The sequence below is a fragment of the Hyla sarda genome, chromosome 6, assembly GCF_029499605.1.
Source record: "Hyla sarda isolate aHylSar1 chromosome 6, aHylSar1.hap1, whole genome shotgun sequence".
Classification (NCBI taxonomy): Eukaryota; Metazoa; Chordata; class Amphibia; order Anura; family Hylidae; genus Hyla; species Hyla sarda.
Window position 1 is genome coordinate 281,624,804 of NC_079194.1, and position 15,867 is coordinate 281,640,670.

Below are 15,867 nucleotides of genomic sequence, written 5' to 3' on the forward strand. Positions count from 1 at the left end.
CAACATGATCAACAAGTCTTTGGCTGCATTTTCATTGAAGGTCACATTTTAAGCACTGGCTGAATGGACCGTAACTCAAAAAATGCAAGCTGCAACTGCTCCGTCAATATACAGCATTTTGTAGACATTTTAATCATTGCATAGCAATTCCCATTTTCTGACTTTAAGGAAAGGGTTGTCATGGCGCTGTGGCTTAGTTGGTTAAAGCGCCTGTCTTGTAAACAGGAGATCCTGAGTTCGAATCTCAGCAGTGCCTTTCTTTCTTTGCAATTTTGAGCTTTTCATACCAAGAAGTAGACGTTCAATCATATGTGACTTCAAACTTGTCTATCCCACAGTCCTAAGAATGTCCGAGCAAAGTCAAAAATATGTATGCTGGCTGAATGCCCAAAAGAAGGAAATGTCCTCATCTTCTTTATTGGATAGTATTAAGCACCATGCAAGAGAAATGGAAAAACAATGCAGGATTACTAATGCCAGGTTGATAGGTCACATGAGGCACGTTTCTGAATCAAAAATAGAAAACTGCCATGTTGGGAGCATCCACTGCATATGCTGACAATAAAGAATCTACAAGGCAAGTTGCAAAGAATCTACTAGGCAAGCTGCAAAGTGGTAAAAAGTAGAATAAACCGACGAGGATGGGATTTGAACCCATGCATGCAGTGCACAATGGATTAGCAGTCCATCGCCTTAACCACTCGGCCACCTCGTCTACATAAGTCCCTACCTCCAGGTAATAGATTCTGAGAACAGGGTCAAAAGGTTTTTTGCTGCATTTTTATTGAAGGTCACAGATCAGGCACTGGCTGAGGGGACCGTAACTCCAAGTTGGTGAAAAAATGCAAGCTGCAACCACTCCATCAATGCACAACATTTAGTAGAAATTTGAATCATTGCGTAAGAAATTCCCATTTTCTGGCTTTTCTGCTGGACTTCTTGTGGTGCTGTGGCTTAGTTGGTTAAAGCGCTTGTCTAGTAAACAGGAGATCCTGAGTTCAAATCTCAGCAGTGCCTTTTTTTCCCCTAAATTTTAAGCTTTTCATACCAAAAAGCAGATGTTCAATCCTATCTGACATCAATATTGACCATCCCACAGCCCTAAGACAGTCCGAGCAAAGTCAAAAATATGGATGCTGGCTAAACGTCCAAAAGAAAGAAATGTCCTCATCTTCTTTATAGGATAGCATTAAGCACCATGCAAGAGGAATTGGAAAACAAGGCAGGATTTCTAAGGCCTGGTTGATAGGTCACGTAACGCACCCTTCTGGATTGGAAATAGAAAACTCCCATGCCTGCAAAGACAATAAAAAATCTTCAAAGCAAGATACCAAGTTGGAAAAGGCATGCAGAGCACAATGGATTAGCCGTCCATCGACTTAACCCCTCGGCCACCTCGTCTTTAAAAGGCAACCACTCCTGGTGAGACATTCTGACAACATGATCAACAAGTCTTTGGCTGCATTTTCATTGAAGGTCACATATTAAGCACTGGCTGAATGGACCGTAACTCAAAAAATGCAAGCTGCAACTGCTCCGTCAATATACAGCATTTTGTATACATTTTAATCATTGCATAGCAATTCCCATTTTCTGACTTTTAGGCAAGGGTTGTCATGGCTCTGTGGCTTAGTTGGTTAAAGCGCCTGTCTTGTAAACAGGAGATCCTGAGTTTGAATCTCAGCAGTGCCTTTCTTTCTTTGCAATTTTGAGCTTTTCATACCAAGAAGTAGACGTTCAATCATATGTGACTTCAAACTTGTCTATCCCACAGTCCTAAGAATGTTCGAGCAAAGTCAAAAATATGTATGCTGGCTGAATGCCCAAAAGAAGGAAATGTCCTCATCTTCTTTATTGGATAGTATTAAGCACCATGCAAGAGAAATGGAAAAACAATGCAGGATTACTAATGCCAGGTTGATAGGTCACATGAGGCACGTTTCTGAATCAAAAATAGAAAACTGCCATGGTGGGAGCATCCACTGCATATGCTGACAATAAAGAATCTACAAGGCAAGTTGCAAAGAATCTACTAGGCAAGCTGCAAAGTGGTAAAAGGTAGAAGGAACCGACGAGGATGGGATTTGAACCCATGCATGCAGAGCACAATGGATTAGCAGTCCATCGCCTTAACCACTCGGCCACCTCGTCTACATAAGTCCCTACCTCCAGGTGATAGATTCTGAGAACAGGGTCAAAAAGTTTTTTGCTGCATTTTTATTGAAGGTCACAGATCAGGCACTAGCTGAGGGGACCGTAACTCCAAGTTGGTGAAAAAATGCAAGCTGCAACCACTCCATCAATGCACAACATTTAGTAGAAATTTGAATCATTGCGTAAGAAATTCCCATTTTCTGGCTTTTCTGCTGGACTTCACTTGGCGCTTTGGCTTAGGTGGTTAAAGCGCCTGTCTAGTAAACAGGAGATCCTGAGTTCAAATCTCAGCAGTGCCTTTTTTCCCCTAAATTTTAAGCTTTTCATACCAAAAAGCAGATGTTCAATCCTATCTGACATCAATATTGTCCATCCCACAGCCCTAAGACAGTCCGAGCAAAGTCAAAAATATGGATGCTGGCTAAACGCCCAAAAGAAAGAAATGTCCTCATCTTCTTTATAGGATAGCATTAAGCACCATGCAAGAGGAATTGGAAAACAAGGCAGGATTTCTAAGGCCTGGTTGATAGGTCACGTAACGCACCCTTCTGGATTGGAAATAGAAAACTCCCATGCCTGCAAAGACAATAAAAAATCTACAAAGCAAGATACCAAGTTGGAAAAGGCATGCAGAGCACAATGGATTAGCCGTCCATCGACTTAACCCCTCGGCCACCTCGTCTTTAAAAGGCAACCACTCCAGGTGAGACATTCTGACAACATGATCAACAAGTCTTTGGCTGCATTTTCATTGAAGGTCACATATTAAGCACTGGCTGAATGGACCGTAACTCAAAAAATGCAAGCTGCAACTGCTCCGTCAATATACAGCATTTTGTAGATAGGTCACATGAGGCACGTTTCTGAATCAAAAATAGAAAACTGCCATGTTGGGAGCATCCACTGCATATGCTGACAATAAAGAATCTACAAGGCAAGTTGCAAAGAATCTACTAGGCAAGCTGCAAAGTGGTAAAAAGTAGAATAAACCGACGAGGATGGGATTTGAACCCATGCATGCAGTGCACAATGGATTAGCAGTCCATCGCCTTAACCACTCGGCCACCTCGTCTACATAAGTCCCTACCTCCAGGTAATAGATTCTGAGAACAGGGTCAAAAGGTTTTTTGCTGCATTTTTATTGAAGGTCACAGATCAGGCACTGGCTGAGGGGACCGTAACTCCAAGTTGGTGAAAAAATGCAAGCTGCAACCACTCCATCAATGCACAACATTTAGTAGAAATTTGAATCATTGCGTAAGAAATTCCCATTTTCTGGCTTTTCTGCTGGACTTCTTGTGGTGCTGTGGCTTAGTTGGTTAAAGCGCTTGTCTAGTAAACAGGAGATCCTGAGTTCAAATCTCAGCAGTGCCTTTTTTTCCCCTAAATTTTAAGCTTTTCATACCAAAAAGCAGATGTTCAATCCTATCTGACATCAATATTGACCATCCCACAGCCCTAAGACAGTCCGAGCAAAGTCAAAAATATGGATGCTGGCTAAACGTCCAAAAGAAAGAAATGTCCTCATCTTCTTTATAGGATAGCATTAAGCACCATGCAAGAGGAATTGGAAAACAAGGCAGGATTTCTAAGGCCTGGTTGATAGGTCACGTAACGCACCCTTCTGGATTGGAAATAGAAAACTCCCATGCCTGCAAAGACAATAAAAAATCTTCAAAGCAAGATACCAAGTTGGAAAAGGCATGCAGAGCACAATGGATTAGCCGTCCATCGACTTAACCCCTCGGCCACCTCGTCTTTAAAAGGCAACCACTCCTGGTGAGACATTCTGACAACATGATCAACAAGTCTTTGGCTGCATTTTCATTGAAGGTCACATATTAAGCACTGGCTGAATGGACCGTAACTCAAAAAATGCAAGCTGCAACTGCTCCGTCAATATACAGCATTTTGTATACATTTTAATCATTGCATAGCAATTCCCATTTTCTGACTTTTAGGCAAGGGTTGTCATGGCGCTGTGGCTTAGTTGGTTAAAGCGCCTGTCTTGTAAACAGGAGATCCTGAGTTTGAATCTCAGCAGTGCCTTTCTTTCTTTGCAATTTTGAGCTTTTCATACCAAGAAGTAGACGTTCAATCATATGTGACTTCAAACTTGTCTATCCCACAGTCCTAAGAATGTCCGAGCAAAGTCAAAAATATGTATGCTGGCTGAATGCCCAAAAGAAGGAAATGTCCTCATCTTCTTTATTGGATAGTATTAAGCACCATGCAAGAGAAATGGAAAAACAATGCAGGATTACTAATGCCAGGTTGATAGGTCACATGAGGCACGTTTCTGAATCAAAAATAGAAAACTGCCATGGTGGGAGCATCCACTGCATATGCTGACAATAAAGAATCTACAAGGCAAGTTGCAAAGAATCTACTAGGCAAGCTGCAAAGTGGTAAAAGGTAGAAGGAACCGACGAGGATGGGATTTGAACCCATGCATGCAGAGCACAATGGATTAGCAGTCCATCGCCTTAACCACTCGGCCACCTCGTCTACATAAGTCCCTACCTCCAGGTGATAGATTCTGAGAACAGGGTCAAAAAGTTTTTTGCTGCATTTTTATTGAAGGTCACAGATCAGGCACTAGCTGAGGGGACCGTAACTCCAAGTTGGTGAAAAAATGCAAGCTGCAACCACTCCATCAATGCACAACATTTAGTAGAAATTTGAATCATTGCGTAAGAAATTCCCATTTTCTGGCTTTTCTGCTGGACTTCACTTGGCGCTTTGGCTTAGGTGGTTAAAGCGCCTGTCTAGTAAACAGGAGATCCTGAGTTCAAATCTCAGCAGTGCCTTTTTTTCCCCTAAATTTTAAGCTTTTCATACCAAAAAGCAGATGTTCAATCCTATCTGACATCAATATTGTCCATCCCACAGCCCTAAGACAGTCCGAGCAAAGTCAAAAATATGGATGCTGGCTAAACGCCCAAAAGAAAGAAATGTCCTCATCTTCTTTATAGGATAGCATTAAGCACCATGCAAGAGGAATTGGAAAACAAGGCAGGATTTCTAAGGCCTGGTTGATAGGTCACGTAACGCACCCTTCTGGATTGGAAATAGAAAACTCCCATGCCTGCAAAGACAATAAAAAATCTACAAAGCAAGATACCAAGTTGGAAAAGGCATGCAGAGCACAATGGATTAGCCGTCCATCGACTTAACCCCTCGGCCACCTCGTCTTTAAAAGGCAACCACTCCAGGTGAGACATTCTGACAACATGATCAACAAGTCTTTGGCTGCATTTTCATTGAAGGTCACATATTAAGCACTGGCTGAATGGACCGTAACTCAAAAAATGCAAGCTGCAACTGCTCCGTCAATATACAGCATTTTGTAGACATTTTTATCATTGCATAGCAATTCCCATTTTCTGACTTTAAGGAAAGGGTTGTCATGGCGCTGTGGCTTAGTTGGTTAAAGCGCCTGTCTTGTAAACAGGAGATCCTGAGTTCGAATCTCAGCAGTGCCTTTCTTTCTTTGCAATTTTGAGCTTTTCATACCAAGAAGTAGACGTTCAATCATATGTGACTTCAAACTTGTCTATCCCACAGTCCTAAGAATGTCCGAGCAAAGTCAAAAATATGTATGCTGGCTGAATGCCCAAAAGAAGGAAATGTCCTCATCTTCTTTATTGGATAGTATTAAGCACCATGCAAGAGAAATGGAAAAACAATGCAGGATTACTAATGCCAGGTTGATAGGTCACATGAGGCACGTTTCTGAATCAAAAATAGAAAACTGCCATGGTGGGAGCATCCACTGCATATGCTGACAATAAAGAATCTACAAGGCAAGTTGCAAAGAATCTACTAGGCAAGCTGCAAAGTGGTAAAAGGTAGAAGGAACCGACGAGGATGGGATTTGAACCCATGCATGCAGAGCACAATGGATTAGCAGTCCATCGCCTTAACCACTCGGCCACCTCGTCTTCATAAGTCCCTTCTTCCAGGTGATAGATTCTGAGAACAGGGTCAAAAAGTTTTTTGCTGCATTTTTATTGAAGGTCACAGATCAGGCACTAGCTGAGGGGACCGTAACTCCAAGTTGGTGAAAAAATGCAAGCTGCAACCACTCCATCAATGCACAACATTTAGTAGAAATTTGAATCATTGCGTAAGAAATTCCCATTTTCTGGCTTTTCTGCTGGACTTCACTTGGCGCTGTGGCTTAGGTGGTTAAAGCGCCTGTCTAGTAAACAGGAGATCCTGAGTTCAAATCTCAGCAGTGCCTTTTTTCCCCTAAATGTTAAGCTTTTCATACCAAAAAGCAGATGTTCAATCCTATCTGACATCAATATTGTCCATCCCACAGCCCTAAGACAGTCCGAGCAAAGTCAAAAATATGGATGCTGGCTAAACGCCCAAAAGAAAGAAATGTCCTCATCTTCTTTATAGGATAGCATTAAGCACCATGCAAGAGGAATTGGAAAACAAGGCAGGATTTCTAAGGCCTGGTTGATAGGTCACGTAACGCACCCTTCTGGATTGGAAATAGAAAACTCCCATGCCTGCAAAGACAATAAAAAATCTACAAAGCAAGATACCAAGTTGGAAAAGGCATGCAGAGCACAATGGATTAGCCGTCCATCGACTTAACCCCTCGGCCACCTCGTCTTTAAAAGGCAACCACTCCAGGTGAGACATTCTGACAACATGATCAACAAGTCTTTGGCTGCATTTTCATTGAAGGTCACATATTAAGCACTGGCTGAATGGACCGTAACTCAAAAAATGCAAGCTGCAACTGCTCCGTCAATATACAGCATTTTGTAGACATTTTAATCATTGCATAGCAATTCCCATTTTCTGACTTTAAGGAAAGGGTTGTCATGGCGCTGTGGCTTAGTTGGTTAAAGCGCCTGTCTTGTAAACAGGAGATCCTGAGTTCGAATCTCAGCAGTGCCTTTCTTTCTTTGCAATTTTGAGCTTTTCATACCAAGAAGTAGACGTTCAATCATATGTGACTTCAAACTTGTCTATCCCACAGTCCTAAGAATGTCCGAGCAAAGTCAAAAATATGTATGCTGGCTGAATGCCCAAAAGAAGGAAATGTCCTCATCTTCTTTATTGGATAGTATTAAGCACCATGCAAGAGAAATGGAAAAACAATGCAGGATTACTAATGCCAGGTTGATAGGTCACATGAGGCACGTTTCTGAATCAAAAATAGAAAACTGCCATGGTGGGAGCATCCACTGCATATGCTGACAATAAAGAATCTACAAGGCAAGTTGCAAAGAATCTACTAGGCAAGCTGCAAAGTGGTAAAAGGTAGAAGGAACCGACGAGGATGGGATTTGAACCCATGCATGCAGAGCACAATGGATTAGCAGTCCATCGCCTTAACCACTCGGCCACCTCGACTACATAAGTCCCTACCTCCATGTGATAGATTCTGAGAACAGGGTCAAAAAGTTTTTTGCTGCATTTTTATTGAAGGTCACAGATCAGGCACTAGCTGAGGGGACCGTAACTCCAAGTTGGTGAAAAAATGCAAGCTGCAACCACTCCATCAATGCACAACATTTAGTAGAAATTTGAATCATTGCGTAAGAAATTCCCATTTTCTGGCTTTTCTGCTGGACTTCACTTGGCGCTGTGGCTTAGGTGGTTAAAGCGCCTGTCTAGTAAACAGGAGATCCTGAGTTCAAATCTCAGCAGTGCCTTTTTTCCCCTAAATGTTAAGCTTTTCATACCAAAAAGCAGATGTTCAATCCTATCTGACATCAATATTGTCCATCCCACAGCCCTAAGACAGTCCGAGCAAAGTAAAAAATATGGATGCTGGCTAAACGCCCAAAAGAAAGAAATGTCCTCATCTTCTTTATAGGATAGCATTAAGCACCATGCAAGAGGAATTGGAAAACAAGGCAGGATTTCTAAGGCCTGGTTGATAGGTCACGTAACGCACCCTTCTGGATTGGAAATAGAAAACTCCCATGCCTGCAAAGACAATAAAAAATCTACAAAGCAAGATACCAAGTTGGAAAAGGCATGCAGAGCACAATGGATTAGCCGTCCATCGACTTAACCCCTCGGCCACCTCGTCTTTAAAAGGCAACCACTCCAGGTGAGACATTCTGACAACATGATCAACAAGTCTTTGGCTGCATTTTCATTGAAGGTCACATATTAAGCACTGGCTGAATGGACCGTAACTCAAAAAATGCAAGCTGCAACTGCTCCGTCAATATACAGCATTTTGTATACATTTTACTCATTGCATAGCAATTCCCATTTTCTGACTTTAAGGAAAGGGTTGTCATGGCGCTGTGGCTTAGTTGGTTAAAGCGCCTGTCTTGTAAACAGGAGATCCTGAGTTCGAATCTCAGCAGTGCCTTTCTTTCTTTGCAATTTTGAGCTTTTCATACCAAGAAGTAGACGTTCAATCATATGTGACTTCAAACTTGTGTATCCCACAGTCCTAAGAATGTCCGAGCAAAGTCAAAAATATGTATGCTGGCTGAATGCCCAAAAGAAGGAAATGTCCTCATCTTCTTTATTGGATAGTATTAAGCACCATGCAAGAGAAATGGAAAAACAATGCAGGATTACTAATGCCAGGTTGATAGGTCACATGAGGCACGTTTCTGAATCAAAAATAGAAAACTGCCATGGTGGGAGCATCCACTGCATATGCTGACAATAAAGAATCTACAAGGCAAGTTGCAAAGAATCTACTAGGCAAGCTGCAAAGTGGTAAAAGGTAGAAGGAACCGACGAGGATGGGATTTGAACCCATGCATGCAGAGCACAATGGATTAGCAGTCCATCGCCTTAACCACTCGGCCACCTCGTCTACATAAGTCCCTACCTCCAGGTGATAGATTCTGAGAACAGGGTCAAAAAGTTTTTTGCTGCATTTTTATTGAAGGTCACAGATCAGGCACTAGCTGAGGGGACCGTAACTCCAAGTTGGTGAAAAAATGCAAGCTGCAACCACTCCATCAATGCACAACATTTAGTAGAAATTTGAATCATTGCGTAAGAAATTCCCATTTTCTGGCTTTTCTGCTGGACTTCACTTGGCGCTGTGGCTTAGGTGGTTAAAGCGCCTGTCTAGTAAACAGGAGATCCTGAGTTCAAATCTCAGCAGTGCCTTTTTTTTTCCCCTAAATTTTAAGCTTTTCATACCAAAAAGCAGATGTTCAATCCTATCTGACATCAATATTGTCCATCCCACAGCCCTAAGACAGTCCGAGCAAAGTCAAAAATATGGATGCTGGCTAAACGCCCAAAAGAAAGAAATGTCCTCATCTTCTTTATAGGATAGCATTAAGCACCATGCAAGAGGAATTGGAAAACAAGGCAGGATTTCTAAGGCCTGGTTGATAGGTCACGTAACGCACCCTTCTGAATTGGAAATAGAAAACTCCCATGCCTGCAAAGACAATAAAAAATCTACAAAGCAAGATACCAAGTTGGAAAAGGCATGCAGAGCACAATGGATTAGCCGTCCATCGACTTAACCCCTCGGCCACCTCGTCTTTAAAAGGCAACCACTCCAGGTGAGACATTCTGACAACATGATCAACAAGTCTTTGGCTGCATTTTCATTGAAGGTCACATATTAAGCACTGGCTGAATGGACCGTAACTCAAAAAATGCAAGCTGCAACTGCTCCGTCAATATACAGCATTTTGTAGACATTTTAATCATTGCATAGCAATTCCCATTTTCTGACTTTAAGGAAAGGGTTGTCATGGCGCTGTGGCTTAGTTGGTTAAAGCGCCTGTCTTGTAAACAGGAGATCCTGAGTTCGAATCTCAGCAGTGCCTTTCTTTCTTTGCAATTTTGAGCTTTTCATACCAAGAAGTAGACGTTCAATCACATGTGACTTCAAACTTGTCTATCCCACAGTCCTAAGAATGTCCGAGCAAAGTCAAAAATATGTATGCTGGCTGAATGCCCAAAAGAAGGAAATGTCCTCATCTTCTTTATTGGATAGTATTAAGCACCATGCAAGAGAAATGGAAAAACAATGCAGGATTACTAATGCCAGGTTGATAGGTCACATGAGGCACGTTTCTGAATCAAAAATAGAAAACTGCCATGGTGGGAGCATCCACTGCATATGCTGACAATAAAGAATCTACAAGGCAAGTTGCAAAGAATCTACTAGGCAAGCTGCAAAGTGGTAAAAGGTAGAAGGAACCGACGAGGATGGGATTTGAACCCATGCATGCAGAGCACAATGGATTAGCAGTCCATCGCCTTAACCACTCGGCCACCTCGTCTACATAAGTCCCTACCTCCAGGTGATAGATTCTGAGAACAGGGTCAAAAAGTTTTTTGCTGCATTTTTATTGAAGGTCACAGATCAGGCACTAGCTGAGGGGACCGTAACTCCAAGTTGGTGAAAAAATGCAAGCTGCAACCACTCCATCAATGCACAACATTTAGTAGAAATTTGAATCATTGCGTAAGAAATTCCCATTTTCTGGCTTTTCTGCTGGACTTCATGTGGTGCTGTGGCTTAGTTGGTTAAAGCGCCTGTCTAGTAAACAGGAGATCCTGAGTTCAAATCTCAGCAGTGCCTTTTTTCCCCCTAAATTTTAAGCTTTTCATACCAAAAAGCAGATGTTCAATCCTATCTGACATCAATATTGACCATCCCACAGCCCTAAGACAGTCCGAGCAAAGTCAAAAATATGGATGCTGGCTAAACGTCCAAAAGAAAGAAATGTCCTCATCTTCTTTATAGGATAGCATTAAGCACCATGCAAGAGGAATTGGAAAACAAGGCAGGATTTCTAAGGCCTGGTTGATAGGTCACGTAACGCACCCTTCTGGATTGGAAATAGAAAACTCCCATGCCTGCAAAGACAATAAAAAATCTTCAAAGCAAGATACCAAGTTGGAAAAGGCATGCAGAGCACAATGGATTAGCCGTCCATCGACTTAACCCCTCGGCCACCTCGTCTTTAAAAGGCAACCACTCCAGGTGAGACATTCTGACAACATGATCAACAAGTCTTTGGCTGCATTTTCATTGAAGGTCACATATTAAGCACTGGCTGAATGGACCGTAACTCAAAAAATGCAAGCTGCAACTGCTCCGTCAATATACAGCATTTTGTAGACATTTTAATCATTGCATAGCAATTCCCATTTTCTGACTTTAAGGAAAGGGTTGTCATGGCGCTGTGGCTTAGTTGGTTAAAGCGCCTGTCTTGTAAACAGGAGATCCTGAGTTCGAATCTCAGCAGTGCCTTTCTTTCTTTGCAATTTTGAGCTTTTCATACCAAGAAGTAGACGTTCAATCATATGTGACTTCAAACTTGTCTATCCCACAGTCCTAAGAATGTCCGAGCAAAGTCAAAAATATGTATGCTGGCTGAATGCCCAAAAGAAGGAAATGTCCTCATCTTCTTTATTGGATAGTATTAAGCACCATGCAAGAGAAATGGAAAAACAATGCAGGATTACTAATGCCAGGTTGATAGGTCACATGAGGCACGTTTCTGAATCAAAAATAGAAAACTGCCATGGTGGGAGCATCCACTGCATATGCTGACAATAAAGAATCTACAAGGCAAGTTGCAAAGAATCTACTAGGCAAGCTACAAAGTGGTAAAAGGTAGAAGGAACCGACGAGGATGGGATTTGAACCCATGCATGCAGAGCACAATGGATTAGCAGTCCATCGCCTTAACCACTCGGCCACGTCGTCTACATAAGTCCCTAACTCCAGGGGATAGATTCTGAGAACAGGGTCAAAAAGTTTTTTGCTGCATTTTTATTGAATGTCACAGATCAGGCACTAGCTGAGGGGACCGTAACTCCAAGTTGGTGAAAAAATGCAAGCTGCAACCACTCCATCAATGCACAACATTTAGTAGAAATTTGAATCATTGCGTAAGAAATTCCCATTTTCTGGCTTTTGTGCTGGACTTCACTTGGCGCTGTGGCTTAGGTGGTTAAAGTGCCTGTCTAGTAAACAGGAGATCCTGAGTTCAAATCTCAGCAGTGCCTTTTTTTCCCCTAAATTTTAAGCTTTTCATGCCAAAAAGCAGATGTTCAATCCTATCTGACATCAATATTGTCCATCCCACAGCCCTAAGACAGTCCGAGCAAAGTCAAAAATATGGATGCTGGCTAAACGCCCAAAAGAAAGAAATGTCCTCATATTCTTTATAGGATAGCATTAAGCACCATGCAAGAGGAATTGGAAAACAAGGCAGGATTTCTAAGGCCTGGTTGATAGGTCACGTAACGCACCCTTCTGGATTGGAAATAGAAAACTCCCATGCCTGCAAAGACAATAAAAAATCTACAAAGCAAGATACCAAGTTGGAAAAGGCATGCAGAGCACAATGGATTAGCCGTCCATCGACTTAACCCCTCGGCCACCTCGTCTTTAAAAGGCAACCACTCCAGGTGAGACATTCTGACAACATGATCAACAAGTCTTTGGCTGCATTTTCATTGAAGGTATGTGACCTTCAATGAAAATGCAGCCAAAGACTGGCACTGGCTGAATGGACCGTAACTCAAAAAATGCAAGCTGCAACTGCTCCGTCAATATACAGCATTTTGTAGACATTTTAATCATTGCATAGCAATTCCCATTTTCTGACTTTAAGGAAAGGGTTGTCATGGCGCTGTGGCTTAGTTGGTTAAAGCGCCTGTCTTGTAAACAGGAGATCCTGAGTTCGAATCTCTGCAGTGCCTTTCTTTCTTTGCAATTTTGAGCTTTTCATACCAAGAAGTAGACGTTCAATCATATGTGACTTCAAACTTGTCTATCCCACAGTCCTAAGAATGTCCGAGCAAAGTCAAAAATGTGTATGCTGGCTGAATGCCCAAAAGAAGGAAATGTCCTCATCTTCTTTATTGGATAGTATTAAGCACCATGCAAGAGAAATGGAAAAACAATGCAGGATTACTAATGCCAGGTTGATAGGTCACATGAGGCACGTTTCTGAATCAAAAATAGAAAACTGCCATGTTGGGAGCATCCACTGCATATGCTGACAATAAAGAATCTACAAGGCAAGTTGCAAAGAATCTACTAGGCAAGCTGCAAAGTGGTAAAAAGTAGAATAAACCGACGAGGATGGGATTTGAAACCATGCATGCAGTGCACAATGGATTAGCAGTCCATCGCCTTAACCACTCGGCCACCTCGTCTACATAAGTCCCTACCTCCAGGTAATAGATTCTGAGAACAGGGTCAAAAGGTTTTTTGCTGCATTTTTATTGAAGGTCACAGATCAGGCACTGGCTGAGGGGACCGTAACTCCAAGTTGGTGAAAAAATGCAAGCTGCAACCACTCCATCAATGCACAACATTTAGTAGAAATTTGAATCATTGCGTAAGAAATTCCCATTTTCTGGCTTTTCTGCTGGACTTCTTGTGGTGCTGTGGCTTAGTTGGTTAAAGCGCTTGTCTAGTAAACAGGAGATCCTGAGTTCAAATCTCAGCAGTGCCTTTTTTTCCCCTAAATTTTAAGCTTTTCATACCAAAAAGCAGATGTTCAATCCTATCTGACATCAATATTGACCATCCCACAGCCCTAAGACAGTCCGAGCAAAGTCAAAAATATGGATGCTGGCTAAACGTCCAAAAGAAAGAAATGTCCTCATCTTCTTTATAGGATAGCATTAAGCACCATGCAAGAGGAATTGGAAAACAAGGCAGGATTTCTAAGGCCTGGTTGATAGGTCACGTAACGCACCCTTCTGGATTGGAAATAGAAAACTCCCATGCCTGCAAAGACAATAAAAAATCTTCAAAGCAAGATACCAAGTTGGAAAAGGCATGCAGAGCACAATGGATTAGCCGTCCATCGACTTAACCCCTCGGCCACCTCGTCTTTAAAAGGCAACCACTCCTGGTGAGACATTCTGACAACATGATCAACAAGTCTTTGGCTGCATTTTCATTGAAGGTCACATATTAAGCACTGGCTGAATGGACCGTAACTCAAAAAATGCAAGCTGCAACTGCTCCGTCAATATACAGCATTTTGTATACATTTTAATCATTGCATAGCAATTCCCATTTTCTGACTTTTAGGCAAGGGTTGTCATGGCGCTGTGGCTTAGTTGGTTAAAGCGCCTGTCTTGTAAACAGGAGATCCTGAGTTTGAATCTCAGCAGTGCCTTTCTTTCTTTGCAATTTTGAGCTTTTCATACCAAGAAGTAGACGTTCAATCATATGTGACTTCAAACTTGTCTATCCCACAGTCCTAAGAATGTCCGAGCAAAGTCAAAAATATGTATGCTGGCTGAATGCCCAAAAGAAGGAAATGTCCTCATCTTCTTTATTGGATAGTATTAAGCACCATGCAAGAGAAATGGAAAAACAATGCAGGATTACTAATGCCAGGTTGATAGGTCACATGAGGCACGTTTCTGAATCAAAAATAGAAAACTGCCATGGTGGGAGCATCCACTGCATATGCTGACAATAAAGAATCTACAAGGCAAGTTGCAAAGAATCTACTAGGCAAGCTGCAAAGTGGTAAAAGGTAGAAGGAACCGACGAGGATGGGATTTGAACCCATGCATGCAGAGCACAATGGATTAGCAGTCCATCGCCTTAACCACTCGGCCACCTCGTCTACATAAGTCCCTACCTCCAGGTGATAGATTCTGAGAACAGGGTCAAAAAGTTTTTTGCTGCATTTTTATTGAAGGTCACAGATCAGGCACTAGCTGAGGGGACCGTAACTCCAAGTTGGTGAAAAAATGCAAGCTGCAACCACTCCATCAATGCACAACATTTAGTAGAAATTTGAATCATTGCGTAAGAAATTCCCATTTTCTGGCTTTTCTGCTGGACTTCACTTGGCGCTTTGGCTTAGGTGGTTAAAGCGCCTGTCTAGTAAACAGGAGATCCTGAGTTCAAATCTCAGCAGTGCCTTTTTTCCCCTAAATTTTAAGCTTTTCATACCAAAAAGCAGATGTTCAATCCTATCTGACATCAATATTGTCCATCCCACAGCCCTAAGACAGTCCGAGCAAAGTCAAAAATATGGATGCTGGCTAAACGCCCAAAAGAAAGAAATGTCCTCATCTTCTTTATAGGATAGCATTAAGCACCATGCAAGAGGAATTGGAAAACAAGGCAGGATTTCTAAGGCCTGGTTGATAGGTCACGTAACGCACCCTTCTGGATTGGAAATAGAAAACTCCCATGCCTGCAAAGACAATAAAAAATCTACAAAGCAAGATACCAAGTTGGAAAAGGCATGCAGAGCACAATGGATTAGCCGTCCATCGACTTAACCCCTCGGCCACCTCGTCTTTAAAAGGCAACCACTCCAGGTGAGACATTCTGACAACATGATCAACAAGTCTTTGGCTGCATTTTCATTGAAGGTCACATATTAAGCACTGGCTGAATGGACCGTAACTCAAAAAATGCAAGCTGCAACTGCTCCGTCAATATACAGCATTTTGTAGACATTTTAATCATTGCATAGCAATTCCCATTTTCTGACTTTAAGGAAAGGGTTGTCATGGCGCTGTGGCTTAGTTGGTTAAAGCGCCTGTCTTGTAAACAGGAGATCCTGAGTTCGAATCTCAGCAGTGCCTTTCTTTCTTTGCAATTTTGAGCTTTTCATACCAAGAAGTAGACGTTCAATCATATGTGACTTCAAACTTGTCTATCCCACAGTCCTAAGAATGTCCGAGCAAAGTCAAAAATATGTATGCTGGCTGAATGCCCAAAAGAAGGAAATGTCCTCA

At 42.1% G+C, this 15,867-nt stretch overlaps 33 non-coding genes across 33 annotated transcripts; 22 read left to right on the top strand and 11 right to left on the bottom strand.

The window, feature by feature from the left end:
• The first annotated feature begins 182 nt into the window (after nt 1-182).
• On the top strand, nt 183-256 carry TRNAT-UGU (transfer RNA threonine (anticodon UGU)). The gene has a single exon. It is a non-coding gene; the product is annotated as a tRNA-Thr (tRNA).
• A 377-nt stretch (nt 257-633) lies between these two features.
• On the bottom strand, nt 634-715 carry TRNAS-GCU (transfer RNA serine (anticodon GCU)). The gene has a single exon. It is a non-coding gene; the product is annotated as a tRNA-Ser (tRNA).
• Nucleotides 716-943: 228 nt separating this feature from the next.
• Nucleotides 944-1,017, top strand: TRNAT-AGU (transfer RNA threonine (anticodon AGU)). The gene has a single exon. It is a non-coding gene; the product is annotated as a tRNA-Thr (tRNA).
• A 601-nt stretch (nt 1,018-1,618) lies between these two features.
• Nucleotides 1,619-1,692, top strand: TRNAT-UGU (transfer RNA threonine (anticodon UGU)). The gene has a single exon. It is a non-coding gene; the product is annotated as a tRNA-Thr (tRNA).
• Nucleotides 1,693-2,069: 377 nt separating this feature from the next.
• Nucleotides 2,070-2,151, bottom strand: TRNAS-GCU (transfer RNA serine (anticodon GCU)). The gene has a single exon. It is a non-coding gene; the product is annotated as a tRNA-Ser (tRNA).
• A 228-nt stretch (nt 2,152-2,379) lies between these two features.
• On the top strand, nt 2,380-2,453 carry TRNAT-AGU (transfer RNA threonine (anticodon AGU)). Its single transcript has one exon. It is a non-coding gene; the product is annotated as a tRNA-Thr (tRNA).
• Nucleotides 2,454-3,144: 691 nt separating this feature from the next.
• TRNAS-GCU (transfer RNA serine (anticodon GCU)) lies at nt 3,145-3,226 on the bottom strand. The gene has a single exon. It is a non-coding gene; the product is annotated as a tRNA-Ser (tRNA).
• Nucleotides 3,227-3,454: 228 nt separating this feature from the next.
• TRNAT-AGU (transfer RNA threonine (anticodon AGU)) lies at nt 3,455-3,528 on the top strand. Its single transcript has one exon. It is a non-coding gene; the product is annotated as a tRNA-Thr (tRNA).
• Nucleotides 3,529-4,129: 601 nt separating this feature from the next.
• Nucleotides 4,130-4,203, top strand: TRNAT-UGU (transfer RNA threonine (anticodon UGU)). The gene has a single exon. It is a non-coding gene; the product is annotated as a tRNA-Thr (tRNA).
• Nucleotides 4,204-4,580: 377 nt separating this feature from the next.
• Nucleotides 4,581-4,662, bottom strand: TRNAS-GCU (transfer RNA serine (anticodon GCU)). Its single transcript has one exon. It is a non-coding gene; the product is annotated as a tRNA-Ser (tRNA).
• A 228-nt stretch (nt 4,663-4,890) lies between these two features.
• On the top strand, nt 4,891-4,964 carry TRNAT-AGU (transfer RNA threonine (anticodon AGU)). Its single transcript has one exon. It is a non-coding gene; the product is annotated as a tRNA-Thr (tRNA).
• Nucleotides 4,965-5,565: 601 nt separating this feature from the next.
• TRNAT-UGU (transfer RNA threonine (anticodon UGU)) lies at nt 5,566-5,639 on the top strand. The gene has a single exon. It is a non-coding gene; the product is annotated as a tRNA-Thr (tRNA).
• Nucleotides 5,640-6,016: 377 nt separating this feature from the next.
• Nucleotides 6,017-6,098, bottom strand: TRNAS-GCU (transfer RNA serine (anticodon GCU)). Its single transcript has one exon. It is a non-coding gene; the product is annotated as a tRNA-Ser (tRNA).
• A 228-nt stretch (nt 6,099-6,326) lies between these two features.
• On the top strand, nt 6,327-6,400 carry TRNAT-AGU (transfer RNA threonine (anticodon AGU)). The gene has a single exon. It is a non-coding gene; the product is annotated as a tRNA-Thr (tRNA).
• Nucleotides 6,401-7,000: 600 nt separating this feature from the next.
• Nucleotides 7,001-7,074, top strand: TRNAT-UGU (transfer RNA threonine (anticodon UGU)). Its single transcript has one exon. It is a non-coding gene; the product is annotated as a tRNA-Thr (tRNA).
• Nucleotides 7,075-7,451: 377 nt separating this feature from the next.
• On the bottom strand, nt 7,452-7,533 carry TRNAS-GCU (transfer RNA serine (anticodon GCU)). Its single transcript has one exon. It is a non-coding gene; the product is annotated as a tRNA-Ser (tRNA).
• A 228-nt stretch (nt 7,534-7,761) lies between these two features.
• Nucleotides 7,762-7,835, top strand: TRNAT-AGU (transfer RNA threonine (anticodon AGU)). Its single transcript has one exon. It is a non-coding gene; the product is annotated as a tRNA-Thr (tRNA).
• A 600-nt stretch (nt 7,836-8,435) lies between these two features.
• On the top strand, nt 8,436-8,509 carry TRNAT-UGU (transfer RNA threonine (anticodon UGU)). Its single transcript has one exon. It is a non-coding gene; the product is annotated as a tRNA-Thr (tRNA).
• Nucleotides 8,510-8,886: 377 nt separating this feature from the next.
• On the bottom strand, nt 8,887-8,968 carry TRNAS-GCU (transfer RNA serine (anticodon GCU)). Its single transcript has one exon. It is a non-coding gene; the product is annotated as a tRNA-Ser (tRNA).
• A 228-nt stretch (nt 8,969-9,196) lies between these two features.
• On the top strand, nt 9,197-9,270 carry TRNAT-AGU (transfer RNA threonine (anticodon AGU)). Its single transcript has one exon. It is a non-coding gene; the product is annotated as a tRNA-Thr (tRNA).
• A 603-nt stretch (nt 9,271-9,873) lies between these two features.
• TRNAT-UGU (transfer RNA threonine (anticodon UGU)) lies at nt 9,874-9,947 on the top strand. Its single transcript has one exon. It is a non-coding gene; the product is annotated as a tRNA-Thr (tRNA).
• Nucleotides 9,948-10,324: 377 nt separating this feature from the next.
• TRNAS-GCU (transfer RNA serine (anticodon GCU)) lies at nt 10,325-10,406 on the bottom strand. The gene has a single exon. It is a non-coding gene; the product is annotated as a tRNA-Ser (tRNA).
• A 228-nt stretch (nt 10,407-10,634) lies between these two features.
• TRNAT-AGU (transfer RNA threonine (anticodon AGU)) lies at nt 10,635-10,708 on the top strand. Its single transcript has one exon. It is a non-coding gene; the product is annotated as a tRNA-Thr (tRNA).
• Nucleotides 10,709-11,309: 601 nt separating this feature from the next.
• TRNAT-UGU (transfer RNA threonine (anticodon UGU)) lies at nt 11,310-11,383 on the top strand. Its single transcript has one exon. It is a non-coding gene; the product is annotated as a tRNA-Thr (tRNA).
• Nucleotides 11,384-11,760: 377 nt separating this feature from the next.
• Nucleotides 11,761-11,842, bottom strand: TRNAS-GCU (transfer RNA serine (anticodon GCU)). Its single transcript has one exon. It is a non-coding gene; the product is annotated as a tRNA-Ser (tRNA).
• A 228-nt stretch (nt 11,843-12,070) lies between these two features.
• TRNAT-AGU (transfer RNA threonine (anticodon AGU)) lies at nt 12,071-12,144 on the top strand. The gene has a single exon. It is a non-coding gene; the product is annotated as a tRNA-Thr (tRNA).
• Nucleotides 12,145-12,769: 625 nt separating this feature from the next.
• Nucleotides 12,770-12,843, top strand: TRNAT-UGU (transfer RNA threonine (anticodon UGU)). Its single transcript has one exon. It is a non-coding gene; the product is annotated as a tRNA-Thr (tRNA).
• A 377-nt stretch (nt 12,844-13,220) lies between these two features.
• TRNAS-GCU (transfer RNA serine (anticodon GCU)) lies at nt 13,221-13,302 on the bottom strand. Its single transcript has one exon. It is a non-coding gene; the product is annotated as a tRNA-Ser (tRNA).
• Nucleotides 13,303-13,530: 228 nt separating this feature from the next.
• On the top strand, nt 13,531-13,604 carry TRNAT-AGU (transfer RNA threonine (anticodon AGU)). Its single transcript has one exon. It is a non-coding gene; the product is annotated as a tRNA-Thr (tRNA).
• Nucleotides 13,605-14,205: 601 nt separating this feature from the next.
• On the top strand, nt 14,206-14,279 carry TRNAT-UGU (transfer RNA threonine (anticodon UGU)). Its single transcript has one exon. It is a non-coding gene; the product is annotated as a tRNA-Thr (tRNA).
• Nucleotides 14,280-14,656: 377 nt separating this feature from the next.
• TRNAS-GCU (transfer RNA serine (anticodon GCU)) lies at nt 14,657-14,738 on the bottom strand. Its single transcript has one exon. It is a non-coding gene; the product is annotated as a tRNA-Ser (tRNA).
• A 228-nt stretch (nt 14,739-14,966) lies between these two features.
• Nucleotides 14,967-15,040, top strand: TRNAT-AGU (transfer RNA threonine (anticodon AGU)). The gene has a single exon. It is a non-coding gene; the product is annotated as a tRNA-Thr (tRNA).
• A 600-nt stretch (nt 15,041-15,640) lies between these two features.
• On the top strand, nt 15,641-15,714 carry TRNAT-UGU (transfer RNA threonine (anticodon UGU)). Its single transcript has one exon. It is a non-coding gene; the product is annotated as a tRNA-Thr (tRNA).
• Nucleotides 15,715-15,867: the final 153 nt, after the last annotated feature.